Genomic DNA, 20302 nt, shown 5'->3' on the forward strand with positions numbered 1-20302 from the left:
TGACTTCCTCTGGGGCCGCCAATGGCAGCGCGGCCCTGGGGGTAGGGAGGCGGGACTTCCGGGTCGCCGCGGGCAGCGCGGCGGCTCGCTTTAGGCAGGCAGGCGGGCTCCCATGATCCGAGGAGTGGCCTCCCTCGTGATCCACATAAATCACGGGCAAACAAAGCGGCAAGGAGCGGGGTGGCACCCGCGCCGCCAAAGCAAATATAAAGCGAGGTAGGCACTCGCTAGGCACCGCAATTTCGGGCTGATGTCGGGTGGGCACCGGCTGGCTCTCAAAGCGCTAGCAGCGCTAGCCTCTAAGAAAAGGCGCTCCCAAGCGCCACCGGGCCAAATAAAGCGCTCTCAAGCGCTAAGCAAGGGATTCCAGCGCTCCCCAGCGCTGAAGGGCAGAGAGCAGCGCTCTTAGTGCTGCAGGCACAGCACAAGCTCCAGCAGGGGCTGGAGGCAGGCAGGGGGGCAAGGCTGGGCCAGAGCCAGCACACTGGGTCTCCAGGCAGGGAGACACCCCAAGTGGCGGTCCTCCTGGCCCCAGCAGCAGCAACAGCCCCCTCTGGCAGGATCCAAAAGCAGAACATTTTCATGGGGACACAGCCCCTTCTTTATACTGTAAAATCCCTTTGTCTAAGGTGCAGGGTGGGGGGAAAACCAGTTTCAGCTGGCTTTGGAGCACTCTTGATGGCCCAACCACCCATTTCTTTCACTGGGGAGGCTAGGGTCGTTAGACGCACCACAGGGGGGCGGAGCCAGCATTGTGTGGGGAAAACCCAGCCCATCCAGGACACAGGTACACTCCTCCCACACATCACTCATGCTAATCTCCCACTCACCACTGGGCAGACCCATCCAGACTTCCTGGAGCCTGGCATGCCAGCCAGCTCCAGCCAATCACGCTCCAGTACCCTCACTGCACACATATCTCAATGTCCAGAAGTAGCACTTCCCTTCTAGACACATACATGCCGCAGACACCATCTCGCAGCATTCACTCTCACGAGTTTATACATACTAAACTCGAGCCTGCACTCCCCACGCATCAGGAACTACCAGGGACACACACATTCCCTATGCATTCCTATGGGAGGGCAGGCCAGCCATGCTACACGCACGCACTTTCACTCTGGGACCCAGGGAAAGTGCGCAGAGACCCAAAAATCACTGACACAGGGTCACACATATGGCAAAAAGTTCAGGGGTGAACCAGCCCTGCGGGCCAAGTCCAACATCTCTCATGCTGTCACTCCCTCACTGCTGTCACTCTCACTCTGCTGTCACTCATGCTGTCACTCTCACTCTGCTGTCACTCTCACCCTGCTTTCTCTATCACTCTGCTGTCTCTCACACTCTGCTGTCTCTCACACCCTGCTGTCACTCTCACTCTGCTGTCACTCTCACTCTGCTGTCACTAACTCTGCTGTCACTCTCACTCTGCTGTCACTCTCACTCTGCTATCACTCTCACTCTGCTGTCTCTCATGCAGTCACTCTCACTCTGCTGTCACTCTCACTCTGCTGTCACTCTCACTCCACTGTCATTCACTCTGCTGTCACTCACTCTGCTGTCTCTCAAACTGCTGTCTCTCACACTCTGCTGTCTCTCACACTCTGATGTCTCTCTCACTCTGCTGTCACTCTCACTCCGCTGTCAATCTCACTCTGCTGTCACTCTCACTCTGCTGTCTCTCATGCTGTCACTCTCACTCTACTGTCACTCTCAATCTGCTGCCACTCACACTCTGCTGTCACTCTCATTCTGCTGTCTCTCACTTTGCTGTCACTCATGCTTATGCTATCACTCTCACTCTGCTGTCACTCATGCTGATGCTTTCACTCTCACTCTGCTGTCACTCTCACTCTGCTGTCACTCACACCCTGCTGTCTCTTACACTCTGCTGTCTCTCACACTCTGCTGTCTCTCACACTCTGCTGTCTCTCACACTCTGCTGTCACTCTCACTCTGCTGTCTCTCATGCTGTCACTCTCACTCTGCTGTCACTCATGCTGTCACTCTCACTCTGCTGACACTCTCACTCTGCTGTCACTCTCACTCTGCTGTCACTATCACTATGCTGTCACTCATGATGTCACTCTCACTCTGCTGTCACTCTCACTCTGCTGTCACTCTCACTTTGCTGTCACTCACTCTGCTGTTACTCTCACTCTGATGTCACTTTCACTCTGCTGTCGCTCGCGATGTCACTCACACTCTGCTGTCACTCTCACTTTGCTGTCACTCACTCTGCTGTCACTCACTCTGCTGACTCTAACACTCTGCTGTCTCTCAGACTCTGCTGTCTGTCTCACTCGGCTGTCACTCTCACTCTGCTGTCGTCCCACTCTGCTGTCACTCTCACTCTGCTATCTCTCATGCTGTCACTCTCACTCTGCTGTCACTCCCCCTCTGCTGTCACTCTCACCCTGCTGTCACTCTCACTCTGCTGTCCCTCACTCTGCTGTCACTCTCACTCTGCTGTCACTCACACTCTGCTGTCTCCTCTGCTGGCACTCTCACTCTGCTGGCACTCTCACTCTGCTGTCTCTCTCACTTTGCTGTCTCTCCCACTCTGCTGTATCTCCTACTCTGCTGTCTCTCTCACTCTGCTGTCTCTTACTCTGCTGTCACTCTCACTCTGTCACTCTCACTCTGCTGTCACTCTCACTCTGCTGTCTCTCATGCTGTCACTCCCACAATGCTGTCACTCTCACTCTGCTGTCACTCATGCTGTCACTCTCACTCTGCTGTCACTCTCACCCTGCTTTCTCTCTCACTCTGCTGTCTCTCACACTCTGCTGTCTCTCACACCCTGCTGTCATGCTCACTCTGCTGTCACGCTCACTCTGCTGTCACGCTCACTCTGCTGTCTCTCTCACTCTGCTGTCACTCTCACTCTGCTGTCACTTTCACTCTGCTGTCACTCACTCTGCTGTCACTCTCACTCTGCTGTCACTCTCACTCTGCTGTCTCTCACTCTGCTGTCTCTCTCTCTGCTGTCACTCTCACTCTGCTGTCACTCTGCTGTCACTCTCACTCTGCTGTCTCTCTAACTCTGCTGTGTCTCTCACTCTGCTGTGTCTCTCACTCTGCTGTCACTCTCACTTCACTGTCACTCTCGCTCTGCTGTCACTCTCACTCTGCTGTCACTCTCACTCTGCTGTCTCCTCTGCTGGCACTCTCACTCTGCTGGCACTCTCACTCTGCTGTCTCTCACTTTGCTGTCTCTCCCACTATGCTGTATCTCCTACTCTGCTGTCTCTCTCACTCTGCTGTCTCTTACTCTGCTGTCACACTCACTCTGATGTCACTCTCACTCTGCTGTCACTCTCACTCTGCTGTCTCTCATGCTGTCACTCCCACACTGCTGTCACTCTCACTCTGCTATCACTCATGCTGTCACTCTCACTCTTCTGTCACTCACACCCTGCTTTCTCTCTCACTCTGCTGTCCCTCACTCTGCTGTCACTCTCACTCTGCTGTCACTCTCACTCTGCTATCACTCTCACTCTGCTGTCTCTCATGCAGTCACTCTCACTCTGCTGTCACTCTCACTCTGCTGTCACTCTCACTCTGCTGTCATTCACTCTGCTGTCACTCACTCTGCTGTCTCTCAAACTGTTTTCTCTCATACTCTGCTGTCTCTCACACTCTGATGTCTCTCTCACTCTGCTGTCACTCTCACTCCGCTGTCAATCTCACTCTGCTGTCACTCTCACTCTGCTGTCTCTCATGCTGTCACTCTCACTCTACTGTCACTCTCAATCTGCTGTCACTCTCATTCTGCTGTCTCTCACTTTGCTGTCACTCATGCTTATGCTATCACTCTCACTCTGCTGTCACTCATGCTGATGCTTTCACTCTCACTCTGCTGTCTCTCACACTCTGCTGTCTCTCTCACTCGGCTGTCACTCTCACTCTCACTCTGCTGTCGTCTCACTCTGCTGTCACTCTCACTCTGCTGTCTCTCATGCTGTCACTCTCATTCTGCTGTCTCTCTCACTCTGCTGTCACTCTCACCCTGGTGTCACTCTCACCCTGCTGTCACTTTCACTCTGCTGTCTCTCACTCTGCTGTCACTCTCACTCTGCTGTCACTCTGCTGTCACTCTCACTCTGCTGTCACTCATGCTGTTACTCTCACTCTGCTGTCACTCACATTCTGCTGTCACTCTCACTCTGCTGTCTCTCACTTTGCTGTCACTCATGCTTATGCTATCACTCTCACTCTGCTGTCACTCATGCTGATGCTTTCACTCTCACTCTGCTGTCACTCTCACTCTGCTGTCACTCACACCCTGCTGTCTCTTACACTCTGCTGTCTCTCACACTCTGCTGTCTCTCACACTCTGCTGTCTCTCTCACTCAGCTGTCACTCTCACTCTCACTCTGCTGTCGTCTCACTCTGCTGTCACTCTCACTCTGCTGTCTCTCATGCTGTCACTCTCACTCTGCTGTCACTCTTACTCTGCTGTCACTCTCACCCTGCTGTCACTCTCACTCTGCTGTCTCTCACTCTGCTGTCACTCTCACTCTGCTGTCACTCTGCTGTCACTCTCACTCTGCTGTCACTCATGCTGATGCTGTCACTCTCACTCTGCTGTCACTCTCACTCTGCTGTCACTCACACCCTGCTGTCTCTCACACTCTGCTGTCTCTCACACTCTGCTGTCTCTCACACTCTGCTGTCTCTCATGCTGTCACTCTCACTCTGCTGTCACTCTCACTCTGCTTTCACTCTCATCCTGCTCTCACTCATGCTGTCACTCTCACTCTGCTGTCACTCTCACTCTGCTGTCACTCTCACTGTGCTGTCTCTCATGCTGTCACTCTCACTTTGCTGTCACTCTCACTCTGCTGTCACTTTCACTCTGCTGTCACTCACGATGTCACTCTCACTCTGCTGTCACTCTCACTCTGCTGTCACTCTCACTTTGCTGTCACTCACTCTGCTGTCACTCTCACTCTGTTGTCACTTTCACTCTGCTGTCACTCACTATGTCACTCTCCTGTCACTCTCACTTTGCTGTCACTCACTCTGCTGTCTCTCACACTCTGCTTTCTCTCACACAGCTGTCTCTCATACTCTGCTGTCACTCTCAGTCTGCTGTCGTCTCACACTGCTGTCACTCTCACTCAGCTGTCTCTCATGCTGTCACTCTCACTCTGCTGTCACTCACTCTGCTGTCATTCTCACTCTGCTGTCAACCTCACTCTGCTGCCTCTCACTCTGCTGTCACTCTCACTCTGCTGTCACTCTCACTCCGCTGTCACTCATGCTATCACTCTCATTCTGCTGTCACTCTCATTCTGCTGTCATTCACACTCTGCTCTCTCTCACACTCTGCTGTCTCTCCTACTCTGCTGTCTCTCTCACTCTGCTGTCTCTCACTCTGCTGTCACTCTCACTCTGCTGTCTCTCATGCTGTCACTCCCACACTGCTGTCACTCTCACTCTGCTGTCACTCATGCTGTCACTCTCACTCTGCTGTCTCTCACTCTGCTGTCACTCTCACTCTGCTGCCACTCTCACTCTGCTGTCACTCATGCTGTTACTCTCACTCTGCTGTCACTCACACTCTGCTGTCTCCTCTGCTGGCACTCTCACTCTGCTGGCACTCTCACTCTGCTGTCTCTCTCACTTTGCTGTCTCTCCCACTCTGCTGTATCTCCTACTCTGCTGTCTCTCTCACTCTGCTGTCTCTCACTCTGCTGTCACTCTCACTCTGCTGTCACTGCTGTCACTCTCACTCTGCTGTCACTCATGCTGTTACTCTCACTCTGCTGTCACTCACACTCTGCTGTCACTCTCACTCTGCTGTCTCTCACTTTGCTGTCACTCATGCTTATGCTATCACTCTCACTCTGCTGTCACTCATGCTGATGCTTTCACTCTCACTCTGCTGTCACTCTCACTCTGCTGTCACTCACACCCTGCTGTCTCTTACACTCTGCTGTCTCTCACACTCTGCTGTCTCTCACACTCTGCTGTCTCTCTCACTCGGCTGTCACTCTCACTCTCACTCTGCTGTCGTCTCACTCTGCTGTCACTCTCACTCTGCTGTCTCTCATGCTGTCACTCTCACTCTGCTGTCACTCTTACTCTGCTGTCACTCTCACCCTGCTGTCACTCTCACTCTGCTGTCTCTCACTCTGCTGTCACTCTCACTCTGCTGTCCCTCTGCTGTTACTCTCACTCTGCTGTCACTCATGCTGATGCTGTCACTCTCACTCTGCTGTCACTCTCACTCTGCTGTCACTCACACCCTGCTGTCTCTCACACTCTGCTGTCTCTCACACTCTGCTGTCTCTCACACTCTGCTGTCTCTCACACTCTGCTGTCTCTCATGCTGTCACTCTCACTCTGCTGTCACTCTCACTCTGCTTTCACTCTCACTCTGCTGTCACTCATGCTGTCACTCTCACTCTGCTGTCACTCTCACTCTGCTGTCACTCTCACTGTGCTGTCTCTCATGCTGTCACTCTCACTTTGCTGTCACTCTCACTCTGCTGTCACTTTCACTCTGCTGTCACTCACGATGTCACTCTCACTCTGCTGTCACTCTCACTCTGCTGTCACTCTCACTTTGCTGTCACTCACTCTGCTGTCACTCTCACTCTGTTGTCACTTTCACTCTGCTGTCACTCACTATGTCACTCTCCTGTCACTCTCACTTTGCTGTCACTCACTCTGCTGTCTCTCACACTCTGCTTTCTCTCACACAGCTGTCTCTCATACTCTGCTGTCACTCTCAGTCTGCTGTCGTCTCACACTGCTGTCACTCTCACTCAGCTGTCTCTCATGCTGTCACTCTCACTCTGCTGTCACTCACTCTGCTGTCATTCTCACTCTGCTGTCAACCTCACTCTGCTGCCTCTCACTCTGCTGTCACTCTCACTCTGCTGTCACTCTCACTCCGCTGTCACTCATGCTATCACTCTCATTCTGCTGTCACTCTCATTCTGCTGTCATTCACACTCTGCTCTCTCTCACACTCTGCTGTCTCTCCTACTCTGCTGTCTCTCTCACTCTGCTGTCTCTCACTCTGCTGTCACTCTCACTCTGCTGTCTCTCATGCTGTCACTCCCACACTGCTGTCACTCTCACTCTGCTGTCACTCATGCTGTCACTCTCACTCTGCTGTCTCTCACTCTGCTGTCACTCTCACTCTGCTGCCACTCTCACTCTGCTGTCACTCATGCTGTTACTCTCACTCTGCTGTCACTCACACTCTGCTGTCTCCTCTGCTGGCACTCTCACTCTGCTGGCACTCTCACTCTGCTGTCTCTCTCACTTTGCTGTCTCTCCCACTCTGCTGTATCTCCTACTCTGCTGTCTCTCTCACTCTGCTGTCTCTCACTCTGCTGTCACTCTCACTCTGCTGTCACTGCTGTCACTCTCACTCTGCTGTCACTCATGCTGTTACTCTCACTCTGCTGTCACTCACACTCTGCTGTCACTCTCACTCTGCTGTCTCTCACTTTGCTGTCACTCATGCTTATGCTATCACTCTCACTCTGCTGTCACTCATGCTGATGCTTTCACTCTCACTCTGCTGTCACTCTCACTCTGCTGTCACTCACACCCTGCTGTCTCTTACACTCTGCTGTCTCTCACACTCTGCTGTCTCTCACACTCTGCTGTCTCTCTCACTCGGCTGTCACTCTCACTCTCACTCTGCTGTCGTCTCACTCTGCTGTCACTCTCACTCTGCTGTCTCTCATGCTGTCACTCTCACTCTGCTGTCACTCTTACTCTGCTGTCACTCTCACCCTGCTGTCACTCTCACTCTGCTGTCTCTCACTCTGCTGTCACTCTCACTCTGCTGTCCCTCTGCTGTTACTCTCACTCTGCTGTCACTCATGCTGATGCTGTCACTCTCACTCTGCTGTCACTCTCACTCTGCTGTCACTCACACCCTGCTGTCTCTCACACTCTGCTGTCTCTCACACTCTGCTGTCTCTCACACTCTGCTGTCTCTCACACTCTGCTGTCTCTCATGCTGTCACTCTCACTCTGCTGTCACTCTCACTCTGCTTTCACTCTCACTCTGCTGTCACTCATGCTGTCACTCTCACTCTGCTGTCACTCTCACTCTGCTGTCACTCTCACTGTGCTGTCTCTCATGCTGTCACTCTCACTCTGCTGTCACTCTCACTCTGCTGTCACTTTCACTCTGCTGTCACTCATGATGTCACTCCCACTCTGCTGTCACTCTCACTCTGCTGTCACTCTCACTTTGCTGTCACTCACTCTGCTGTCACTCTCACTCTGTTGTCACTTTCACTCTGCAGTCACTCACTATGTCACTCTCACTCTGCTGTCACTCTCACTTTGCTGTCACTCACTCTGCTGTCTCTCACACTCTGCTTTCTCTCACACTGCTGTCTCTCTCACTCTGCTGTCACTCTCAGTCTGCTGTCGTCTCACACTGCTGTCACTCTCACTCTGCTGTCTCTCATGCTGTCACTCTCACTCTGCTGTCACTCACTTTGCTGTCACTCTCACCCTGCTGTCACCCTCACTCTGCTGCCTCTCACTCTGCTGTCACTCTCACTCTGCTGTCACTCTGCTGTCACTCTCACTCCGCTGTCACTCATGCTATCACTCTCATTCTGCTGTCACTCTCATTCTGCTGTCATTCACACTCTGCTCTCTCTCACACTCTGCTGTCTCTCACAATCTACTTACACTCTGCTGTCACTCTCACTCTGCTGTCATCTCACTCTGCTGTCACTCTCACTCCGCTGTCTCTCATGCTGTCACTCTCACTCTGCTGTCACTCTCACTCTGCTGTCACTCTCACCCTGCTGTCACTCTCACTCTGCTGTCTCTCACTCTGCTGTCACTCTCACTCTGCTGTCACTCTCACTCTGCTGTCACTCATGCTGTTACTCTCACTCTGCTGTCACTCACACTCTGCTGTATCCTCTGCTGGCACTCTCACTCTGCTGGCACTCTCACTCTGCTGTCTCTCTCACTTTGCTGTCTCTCCCACTCTGCTGTATCTCCTACTCTGCTGTCTCTCTCACTCTGCTGTCTCTCACTCTGCTGTCACTCTCACTCTGCTGTCTCTCATGCTGTCACTCCCACACTGCTGTCACTCTCACTCTGCTGTCACTCATGCTGTCACTCTCACTCTGCTGTCACTCTCACCCTGCTTTCTCTCTCACTCTGCTGTCTCTCACACTCTGCTGTCTCTCACACCCTGCTGTCATGCTCACTCTGCTGTCACGCTCACTGTTGGAAATGGGATCCCTGGCTGGCCAGGGCTTTCGCCAAAGTCAGTCAGAGACCACCACTCCCAAGTCAGGGCAAGGGAGTTACACGCCAAGATAACCCCTACTCACCCTCTAGGTAACGTGGCGCGAGCAGCAAGGCTAAACTTGGAGGCGATGTAAGTTAAGTATTTGCGCACGCACCCCAGCAACAACAACCAAAGGCCCACCACAAAGGAAACTCCACACAAGGTTATATAAAAATAGCCTTTGTATTACACCAAAACACATTAGATAAAACACACACTTTACAATGTGCCAGAGGCACGGGCAGAATTTACAAGGGATTATTTACAAGACAGGGCCACCTGGACCACTGCCAGGAATCAGCACTTTTAGAAATAACAATACAATACTTGTAGGCCTAGAACTTAGAACATAGCCTATCAGACAGTACCTTCCGTCCTGGTTGCACGGGATAATGCGAGTGACCTCCTTAGTAAGCTTGAGCGGGCGACCCAGCGAAGCGGCGCGGCTCAGGGGAGAGCGGCGCTGCTCGAGGCTTGGACGGGCTGCCGGCACGGTACAAGCGTTTCTCTGGGGCGACCAATGTGTGCGGCTCAGAAGAGGAGGGGGAAGGCAGGATGCGGGCGACCCAGCGAAGTGGCGCGGCTCAAGGGAGAGCGGCGCTGCTCGAGGCTTGGACGGGCTGCCGGCACGAGCTGCCGAGGGGAACGAGCGAGGCACACTTCAGCGAGGCCCCAGGGGCCCAGGGAGATCAGACAAGTCCCAGCAATTTGGCAGGGAAGGCACCATAGAGTCCACTGGTCCTGGGACTCTGGTCAGGGGGCAAGCTTAGTATCAAGCCCTTGGGATCACTTATAACAGAAGATCACTGTAATACAAAATAAGACATACAGCACACAACCAGTACCCACTGGTAACTGGTAAGTCCCCCCTACGCAATCCTAACCACCCTAGGAACAGGTCACGCAGGGAACCAGGACCTTACTAGCACCACCTGCACTAGCAAGAACAACCCCCTCAGTATCACAATACAAGTAGGGGCATAGACCTGGGGACAAAACACATGATGCAGAACCTACATTCAGCGGTGTAAGGAACACATGACGCATTAACACACGTTCAGCGGTGTAAGGAACAGGGCACATAATGTATCAACAACACATTCAGAGGTGCAGAACACAGGGTGCGCAAAACATACTACACATTGTACATTTCCTAACACCCAAAAGCAATAGGACATAGATCATAACAGCATCTAAACCTTTAGCGTAGAACTCACAAAGTCCAGGTTGCGCCACTGCGCCAAGACCTAAACGTAGCAGCTGCCCACTACTTGCTGGGCAGCTGAGGGACAGGACAGGGGGCCTAAACGCTGCAGCTGGCACTAAGTGCTGCGCAGCTGGGGAAAGGCCAGGGATGAAGGAGTGCGCCTCACTCCCAAAGTCCAGAACATGTCCCTAGAAAAGAAAAGACCTACACGGTGCAGCTACCCACTAATTGCTGGGCAGCTGGGGAACAAATCTGCGACAGGGGCCCTCACTGGCCCCTCAGGACAAGGACTGCGCCCAACTGAGCCCTCTGGCTCTACAAACAAATATGCCCCGGGTGGGAGCCATCTAGGCTCAAGAAACACTACTGCCCAGCGTGGGGGCCCTCAGGCTTGGCAGTACATACCATGTCCCAACACGTTGGAGCCACGGGGCTCAACACGGCTCCTCGGGCCCTTTAATTTGATACTGTGCCCTGGGGAATCATTAGGCACAGCCTCTTTTTATACACCTTTTCCCTTTGTCTTTAGGTGCAGGGTGGGGGCAGAACCAGTCGCAGCTGGTTCGGGAGCACTCTTGATGGCCCAACCACCCATTCTATTCACTGGCAGGGCTTGGGTCATCAGTCACACCACAGGGGGGCGGAGCCAGCATTGTGTGGGGAAAACCCAGCCCATCCAGGACACAGGTACACTCCTCCCACACATCACTCATGCTAATCTCCCACTCACCACCGGGGCAGACCCACACAGACTTCCTGGAGCCTGGCATCCCAGCCAGGTCCAGCCAATCACACGCCAGCACCCTCACAGCACACGTACAGCCATGTCTAGAAATGGCGCTTCCCTTCTAGACACATACATTCTGCATACACCATCTCGCAGCATTCACTCCCCCGAGTTCACACATACCAAACTTGACCATGCACACCTCACGCATCAGGAACTACCAGGGACACAGACATTCCCCATGCATTCCTATGGGAGGGCAGGCCAATCTCACACACGCACTCAGGGAGAGCACGCACTTTACACTGCGCCACAGTGTCAAAGTGCGCAAAGGACAGAAATCACTATAATTTAAGGCAAAAAGTTCAGGGGTGACCCTGCCAGAAGGCCCAAGTCCAACACTCACTCTGCTGTCACGCTCACTCTGCTGTCTCTCTCACTCTGCTGTCACTCTCACTCTGCTGTCACTTTCACTCTGCTGTCACTCACTCTGCTGTCACTCTCACTGTGCTGTCACTCTCACTCTGCTGTCTCTCACTCTGCTGTCTCTCTCTCTGCTGTCACTCTCACTCTGCTGTCACTCTGCTGTCACTCTCACTCTGCTGTCTCTCTAACTCTGCTGTGTCTCTCACTCTGCTGTGTCTCTCGCTCTGCTGTCACGCTCACTCTGCTGTCACTCTCACTCTGCTGTCTCCTCTGCTGGCACTCTCACTCTGTTGCCACTCTCACTCTGCTGTTTCTCACTTTGCTGTCTCTGCCACTATGCTGTATCTCCTACTCTGCTGTCTCTCTCACTCTGCTGTCTCTTACTCTGCTGTCACTCTCACTCTGATGTCACTCTCACTCTGCTGTCACTCTCACTCTGCTGTCTCTCATGCTGTCACTCCCACACTGTTGTCACTCTCACTCTGCTGTCACTCATACTGTCACCCTCACTCTGCTGTCACTCTCACCCTGCTTTCTCTCTCACTCTGCTGTCTCTCGCACTCTGCTGTCTCTCACACCCTGCTGTCGCTCTCACTCTGCTGTCACTCTCACTCTGCTGTCACTCACTCTGCTGTCACTCTCACTCTGCTGTCACTCTCACTCTGCTATCACTCTCACTCTGCTGTCTCTCATGCAGTCACTCTCACTCTGCTGTCACTCTCACTCTGCTGTCATTCACTCTGCTGTCACTCACTCTGCTATCACTCATGCTGTCACTCTCACTCTGCTGTCACTCTCACTCTGCTGTCACTCTCACTGTGCTGTCTCTCATGCTGTCACTCTCACTCTGCTGTCACTCTCACTCTGCTGTCACTTTCACTCTGCTGTCACTCATGATGTCACTCTCACTCTGCTGTCACTCTCACTCTGCTGTCACTCTCACTTTGCTGTCACTCACTCTGCTGTCACTCTCACTCTGTTGTCACTTTCACTCTGCTGTCACTCACTATGTCACTCTCACTCTGCTGTCACTCTCACTTTGCTGTCACTCACTCTGCTGTCTCTCACACTCTGCTTTCTCTCACACTGCTGTCTCTCTCACTCTGCTGTCACTCTCAGTCTGCTGTCGTCTCACACTGCTGTCACTCTCACTCTGCTGTCTCTCATGCTGTCACTCTCACTCTGCTGTCACTCACTTTGCTGTCACTCTCACCCTGCTGTCACCCTCACTCTGCTGCCTCTCACTCTGCTGTCACTCTCACTCTGCTGTCACTCTGCTGTCACTCTCACTCCGCTGTCACTCATGCTATCACTCTCATTCTGCTGTCACTCTCATTCTGCTGTCATTCACACTCTGCTCTCTCTCACACTCTGCTGTCTCTCACAATCTACTTACACTCTGCTGTCACTCTCACTCTGCTGTCATCTCACTCTGCTGTCACTCTCACTCCGCTGTCTCTCATGCTGTCACTCTCACTCTGCTGTCACTCTCACTCTGCTGTCACTCTCACCCTGCTGTCACTCTCAGTCTGCTGTCGTCTCACACTGCTGTCACTCTCACTCTGCTGTCTCTCATGCTGTCACTCTCACTCTGCTGTCACTCACTTTGCTGTCACTCTCACCCTGCTGTCACCCTCACTCTGCTGCCTCTCACTCTGCTGTCACTCTCACTCTGCTGTCACTCTGCTGTCACTCTCACTCCGCTGTCACTCATGCTATCACTCTCATTCTGCTGTCACTCTCATTCTGCTGTCATTCACACTCTGCTCTCTCTCACACTCTGCTGTCTCTCACAATCTACTTACACTCTGCTGTCACTCTCACTCTGCTGTCATCTCACTCTGCTGTCACTCTCACTCCGCTGTCTCTCATGCTGTCACTCTCACTCTGCTGTCACTCTCACTCTGCTGTCACTCTCACCCTGCTGTCACTCTCACTCTGCTGTCTCTCACTCTGCTGTCACTCTCACTCTGCTGTCACTCTCACTCTGCTGTCACTCATGCTGTTACTCTCACTCTGCTGTCACTCACACTCTGCTGTCTCCTCTGCTGGCACTCTCACTCTGCTGGCACTCTCACTCTGCTGTCTCTCTCACTTTGCTGTCTCTCCCACTCTGCTGTATCTCCTACTCTGCTGTCTCTCTCACTCTGCTGTCTCTCACTCTGCTGTCACTCTCACTCTGCTGTCTCTCATGCTGTCACTCCCACACTGCTGTCACTCTCACTCTGCTGTCACTCATGCTGTCACTCTCACTCTGCTGTCACTCTCACCCTGCTTTCTCTCTCACTCTGCTGTCTCTCACACTCTGCTGTCTCTCACACCCTGCTGTCATGCTCACTCTGCTGTCACGCTCACTCTGCTGTCACGCTCACTCTGCTGTCTCTCTCACTCTGCTGTCACTCTCACTCTGCTGTCACTTTCACTCTGCTGTCACTCACTCTGCTGTCACTCTCACTGTGCTGTCACTCTCACTCTGCTGTCTCTCACTCTGCTGTCTCTCTCTCTGCTGTCACTCTCACTCTGCTGTCACTCTGCTGTCACTCTCACTCTGCTGTCTCTCTAACTCTGCTGTGTCTCTCACTCTGCTGTGTCTCTCACTCTGCTGTCACTCTCACTCCACTGTCACTCTCGCTCTGCTGTCACGCTCACTCTGCTGTCACTCTCACTCCACTGTCATTCACTCTGCTGTCACTCACTCTGCTGTCTCTCAAACTGCTGTCTCTCACACTCTGCTGTCTCTCACACTCTGATGTCTCTCTCACTCTGCTGTCACTCTCACTCCGCTGTCAATCTCACTCTGCTGTCACTCTCACTCTGCTGTCTCTCATGCTGTCACTCTCACTCTACTGTCACTCTCAATCTGCTGCCACTCACACTCTGCTGTCACTCTCATTCTGCTGTCTCTCACTTTGCTGTCACTCATGCTTATGCTATCACTCTCACTCTGCTGTCACTCATGCTGATGCTTTCACTCTCACTCTGCTGTCACTCTCACTCTGCTGTCACTAACACCCTGCTGTCTCTTACACTCTGCTGTCTCTCACACTCTGCTGTCTCTCACACTCTGCTGTCTCTCACACTCTGCTGTCACTCTCACTCTGCTGTCTCTCATGCTGTCACTCTCACTCTGCTGTCACTCATGCTGTCACTCTCACTCTGCTGACACTCTCACTCTGCTGTCACTCTCACTCTGCTGTCACTATCACTATGCTGTCACTCATGATGTCACTCTCACTCTGCTGTCACCCTCACTCTGCTGTCACTCTCACTTTGCTGTCACTCACTCTGCTGTTACTCTCACTCTGATGTCACTTTCACTCTGCTGTCACTCGCGATGTCACTCACACTCTGCTGTCACTCTCACTTTGCTGTCACTCACTCTGCTGTCACTCACTCTGCTGACTCTAACACTCTGCTGTCTCTCAGACTCTGCTGTCTATCTCACTCGGCTGTCACTCTCACTCTGCTGTCGTCCCACTCTGCTGTCACTCTCACTCTGCTATCTCTCATGCTGTCACTCTCACTCTGCTGTCACTCTCACGCTGCTGTCACTCTCACTCTGCTGTCACTCTCACTCTGCTGTCCCTCACTCTGCTGTCACTCTCACTCTGCTGTCACTCACACTCTGCTGTCTCCTCTGCTGGCACTCTCACTCTGCTGGCACTCTCACTCTGCTGTCTCTTACTCTGCTGTCATTCTCACTCTGTCACTCTCACTCTGCTGTCACTCTCACTCTGCTGTCTCTTACTCTGCTGTCATTCTCACTCTGTCACTCTCACTCTGCTGTCACTCTCACTCTGCTGTCTCTCATGCTGTCACTCCCACAATGCTGTCACTCTCACTCTGCTGTCACTCATGCTGTCACTCTCACTCTGCTGTCACTCTCACCCTGCTTTCTCTCTCACTCTGCTGTCTCTCACACTCTGCTGTCTCTCACACCCTGCTGTCATGCTCACTCTGCTGTCACGCTCACTCTGCTGTCACGCTCACTCTGCTGTCTCTCTCACTCTGCTGTCACTCTCACTCTGCTGTCACTTTCACTCTGCTGTCACTCACTCTGCTGTCACTCTCACTCTGCTGTCACTCTCACTTTGCTGTCTCTCACTCTGCTGTCTCTCTCTCTGCTGTCACTCTCACTCTGCTGTCACTCTGCTGTCACTCTCACTCTGCTGTCTCTCTAACTCTGCTGTGTCTCTCACTCTGCTGTGTCTCTCACTCTGCTGTCACTCTCACTTCACTGTCACTCTCGCTCTGCTGTCACTCTCACTCTGCTGTCACTCTCACTCTGCTGTCTCCTCTGCTGGCACTCTCACTCTGCTGGCACTCTCACTCTGCTGTCTCTCACTTTGCTGTCACTCTCACTGTGCTGTCACTCTCACTCTGCTGTCTCTCACTCTGCTGTCTCTCTCTCTGCTGTCACTCTCACTCTGCTGTCACTCTGCTGTCACTCTCACTCTGCTGTCTCTCTAACTCTGCTGTGTCTCTCACTCTGCTGTGTCTCTCGCTCTGCTGTCACGCTCACTCTGCTGTCACTCTCACTCTGCTGTCTCCTCTGCTGGCACTCTCACTCTGTTGCCACTCTCACTCTGCTGTTTCTCACTTTGCTGTCTCTGCCACTATGCTGTATCTCCTACTCTGCTGTCTCTCTCACTCTGCTGTCTCTTACTCTGCTGTCACTCTCACTCTGATGTCACTCTCACTCTGCTGTCACTCTCACTCTGCTGTCTCTCATGCTGTCACTCCCACACTGTTGTCACTCTCACTCTGCTGTCACTCATACTGTCACCCTCACTCTGCTGTCACTCTCACCCTGCTTTCTCTCTCACTCTGCTGTCTCTCGCACTCTGCTGTCTCTCACACCCTGCTGTCGCTCTCACTCTGCTGTCACTCTCACTCTGCTGTCACTCACTCTGCTGTCACTCTCACTCTGCTGTCACTCTCACTCTGCTATCACTCTCACTCTGCTGTCTCTCATGCAGTCACTCTCACTCTGCTGTCACTCTCACTCTGCTGTCATTCACTCTGCTGTCACTCACTCTGCTATCACTCATGCTGTCACTCTCACTCTGCTGTCACCCTCACTCTGCTGTCACTCTCACTGTGCTGTCTCTCATGCTGTCACTCTCACTCTGCTGTCACTCTCACTCTGCTGTCACTTTCACTCTGCTGTCACTCATGATGTCACTCTCACTCTGCTGTCACTCTCACTCTGCTGTCACTCTCACTTTGCTGTCACTCACTCTGCTGTCACTCTCACTCTGTTGTCACTTTCACTCTGCTGTCACTCACTATGTCACTCTCACTCTGCTGTCACTCTCACTTTGCTGTCACTCACTCTGCTGTCTCTCACACTCTGCTTTCTCTCACACTGCTGTCTCTCTCACTCTGCTGTCACTCTCAGTCTGCTGTCGTCTCACACTGCTGTCACTCTCACTCTGCTGTCTCTCATGCTGTCACTCTCACTCTGCTGTCACTCACTTTGCTGTCACTCTCACCCTGCTGTCACCCTCACTCTGCTGCCTCTCACTCTGCTGTCACTCTCACTCTGCTGTCACTCTGCTGTCACTCTCACTCCGCTGTCACTCATGCTATCACTCTCATTCTGCTGTCACTCTCATTCTGCTGTCATTCACACTCTGCTCTCTCTCACACTCTGCTGTCTCTCACAATCTACTTACACTCTGCTGTCACTCTCACTCTGCTGTCATCTCACTCTGCTGTCACTCTCACTCCGCTGTCTCTCATGCTGTCACTCTCACTCTGCTGTCACTCTCACTCTGCTGTCACTCTCACCCTGCTGTCACTCTCACTCTGCTGTCTCTCACTCTGCTGTCACTCTCACTCTGCTGTCACTCTCACTCTGCTGTCACTCATGCTGTTACTCTCACTCTGCTGTCACTCACACTCTGCTGTCTCCTCTGCTGGCACTCTCACTCTGCTGGCACTCTCACTCTGCTGTCTCTCTCACTTTGCTGTCTCTCCCACTCTGCTGTATCTCCTACTCTGCTGTCTCTCTCACTCTGCTGTCTCTCACTCTGCTGTCACTCTCACTCTGCTGTCTCTCATGCTGTCACTCCCACACTGCTGTCACTCTCACTCTGCTGTCACTCATGCTGTCACTCTCACTCTGCTGTCACTCTCACCCTGCTTTCTCTCTCACTCTGCTGTCTCTCACACTCTGCTGTCTCTCACACCCTGCTGTCATGCTCACTCTGCTGTCACGCTCACTCTGCTGTCACGCTCACTCTGCTGTCTCTCTCACTCTGCTGTCACTCTCACTCTGCTGTCACTTTCACTCTGCTGTCACTCACTCTGCTGTCACTCTCACTGTGCTGTCACTCTCACTCTGCTGTCTCTCACTCTGCTGTCTCTCTCTCTGCTGTCACTCTCACTCTGCTGTCACTCTGCTGTCACTCTCACTCTGCTGTCTCTCTAACTCTGCTGTGTCTCTCACTCTGCTGTGTCTCTCACTCTGCTGTCACTCTCACTCCACTGTCACTCTCGCTCTGCTGTCACGCTCACTCTGCTGTCACTCTCACTCCACTGTCATTCACTCTGCTGTCACTCACTCTGCTGTCTCTCAAACTGCTGTCTCTCACACTCTGCTGTCTCTCACACTCTGATGTCTCTCTCACTCTGCTGTCACTCTCACTCCGCTGTCAATCTCACTCTGCTGTCACTCTCACTCTGCTGTCTCTCATGCTGTCACTCTCACTCTACTGTCACTCTCAATCTGCTGCCACTCACACTCTGCTGTCACTCTCATTCTGCTGTCTCTCACTTTGCTGTCACTCATGCTTATGCTATCACTCTCACTCTGCTGTCACTCATGCTGATGCTTTCACTCTCACTCTGCTGTCACTCTCACTCTGCTGTCACTAACACCCTGCTGTCTCTTACACTCTGCTGTCTCTCACACTCTGCTGTCTCTCACACTCTGCTGTCTCTCACACTCTGCTGTCACTCTCACTCTGCTGTCTCTCATGCTGTCACTCACTCTGCTGTCACTCTCACTCTGCTGTCACTCTCACTCTGCTATCACTCTCACTCTGCTGTCTCTCATGCAGTCACTCTCACTCTGCTGTCACTCTCACTCTGCTGTCATTCACTCTGCTGTCACTCACTCTGCTATCACTCATGCTGTCACTCTCACTCTGCTGTCACCCTCACTCTGCTGTCACTCTCACTGTGCTGTCTCTCATGCTGTCACTCTCACTCTGCTGTCACTCTCACTCTGCTGTCACTTTCACTCTGCTGTCACTCATGATGTCACTCTCACTCTGCTGTCACTCTCACTCTGCTGTCACTCTCACTTTGCTGTCACTCACTCTGCTGTCACTCTCACTCTGTTGTCACTTTCACTCTGCTGTCACTCACTATGTCACTCTCACTCTGCTGTCACTCTCACTTTGCTGTCACTCACTCTGCTGTCTCTCACACTCTGCTTTCTCTCACACTGCTGTCTCTCTCACTCTGCTGTCACTCTCAGTCTGCTGTCGTCTCACACTGCTGTCACTCTCACTCTGCTGTCTCTCATGCTGTCACTCTCACTCTGCTGTCACTCACTTTGCTGTCACTCTCACCCTGCTGTCACCCTCACTCTGCTGCCTCTCACTCTGCTGTCACTCTCACTCTGCTGTCACTCTGCTGTCACTCTCACTCCGCTGTCACTCATGCTATCACTCTCATTCTGCTGTCACTCTCATTCTGCTGTCATTCACACTCTGCTCTCTCTCACACTCTGCTGTCTCTCACAATCTACTTACACTCTGCTGTCACTCTCACTCTGCTGTCATCTCACTCTGCTGTCACTCTCACTCCGCTGTCTCTCATGCTGTCACTCTCACTCTGCTGTCACTCTCACTCTGCTGTCACTCTCACCCTGCTGTCACTCTCACTCTGCTGTCTCTCACTCTGCTGTCACTCTCACTCTGCTGTCACTCTCACTCTGCTGTCACTCATGCTGTTACTCTCACTCTGCTGTCACTCACACTCTGCTGTCTCCTCTGCTGGCACTCTCACTCTGCTGGCACTCTCACTCTGCTGTCTCTCTCACTTTGCTGTCTCTCCCACTCTGCTGTATCTCCTACTCTGCTGTCTCTCTCACTCTGCTGTCTCTCACTCTGCTGTCACTCTCACTCTGCTGTCTCTCATGCTGTCACTCCCACACTGCTGTCACTCTCACTCTGCTGTCACTCATGCTGTCACTCTCACTCTGCTGTCACTCTCACCCTGCTTTCTCTCTCACTCTGCTGTCTCTCACACTCTGCTGTCTCTCACACCCTGCTGTCATGCTCACTCTGCTGTCACGCTCACTCTGCTGTCACGCTCACTCTGCTGTCTCTCTCACTCTGCTGTCACTCTCACTCTGCTGTCACTTTCACTCTGCTGTCACTCACTCTGCTGTCACTCTCACTGTGCTGTCACTCTCACTCTGCTGTCTCTCACTCTGCTGTCTCTCTCTCTGCTGTCACTCTCACTCTGCTGTCACTCTGCTGTCACTCTCACTCTGCTGTCTCTCTAACTCTGCTGTGTCTCTCACTCTGCTGTGTCTCTCACTCTGCTGTCACTCTCACTCCACTGTCACTCTCGCTCTGCTGTCACGCTCACTCTGCTGTCACTCTCACTCCACTGTCATTCACTC

At 52.8% G+C, this 20302-nt stretch overlaps 1 protein-coding gene across 1 annotated transcript in view; it reads left to right on the forward strand.

Moving 5' to 3' along the window:
* LOC144828071 (adhesion G protein-coupled receptor E1-like) overlaps window positions 1-20302 on the forward strand; it is a 561082-nt gene that overhangs the window by 381873 nt on the left and 158907 nt on the right. The gene's annotated exons all lie outside the window — the stretch shown is intronic.

This window comes from Lissotriton helveticus, chromosome 4_1, assembly GCF_964261635.1.
Source record: "Lissotriton helveticus chromosome 4_1, aLisHel1.1, whole genome shotgun sequence".
Lineage (NCBI taxonomy): Eukaryota > Metazoa > Chordata > Amphibia > Caudata > Salamandridae > Lissotriton > Lissotriton helveticus.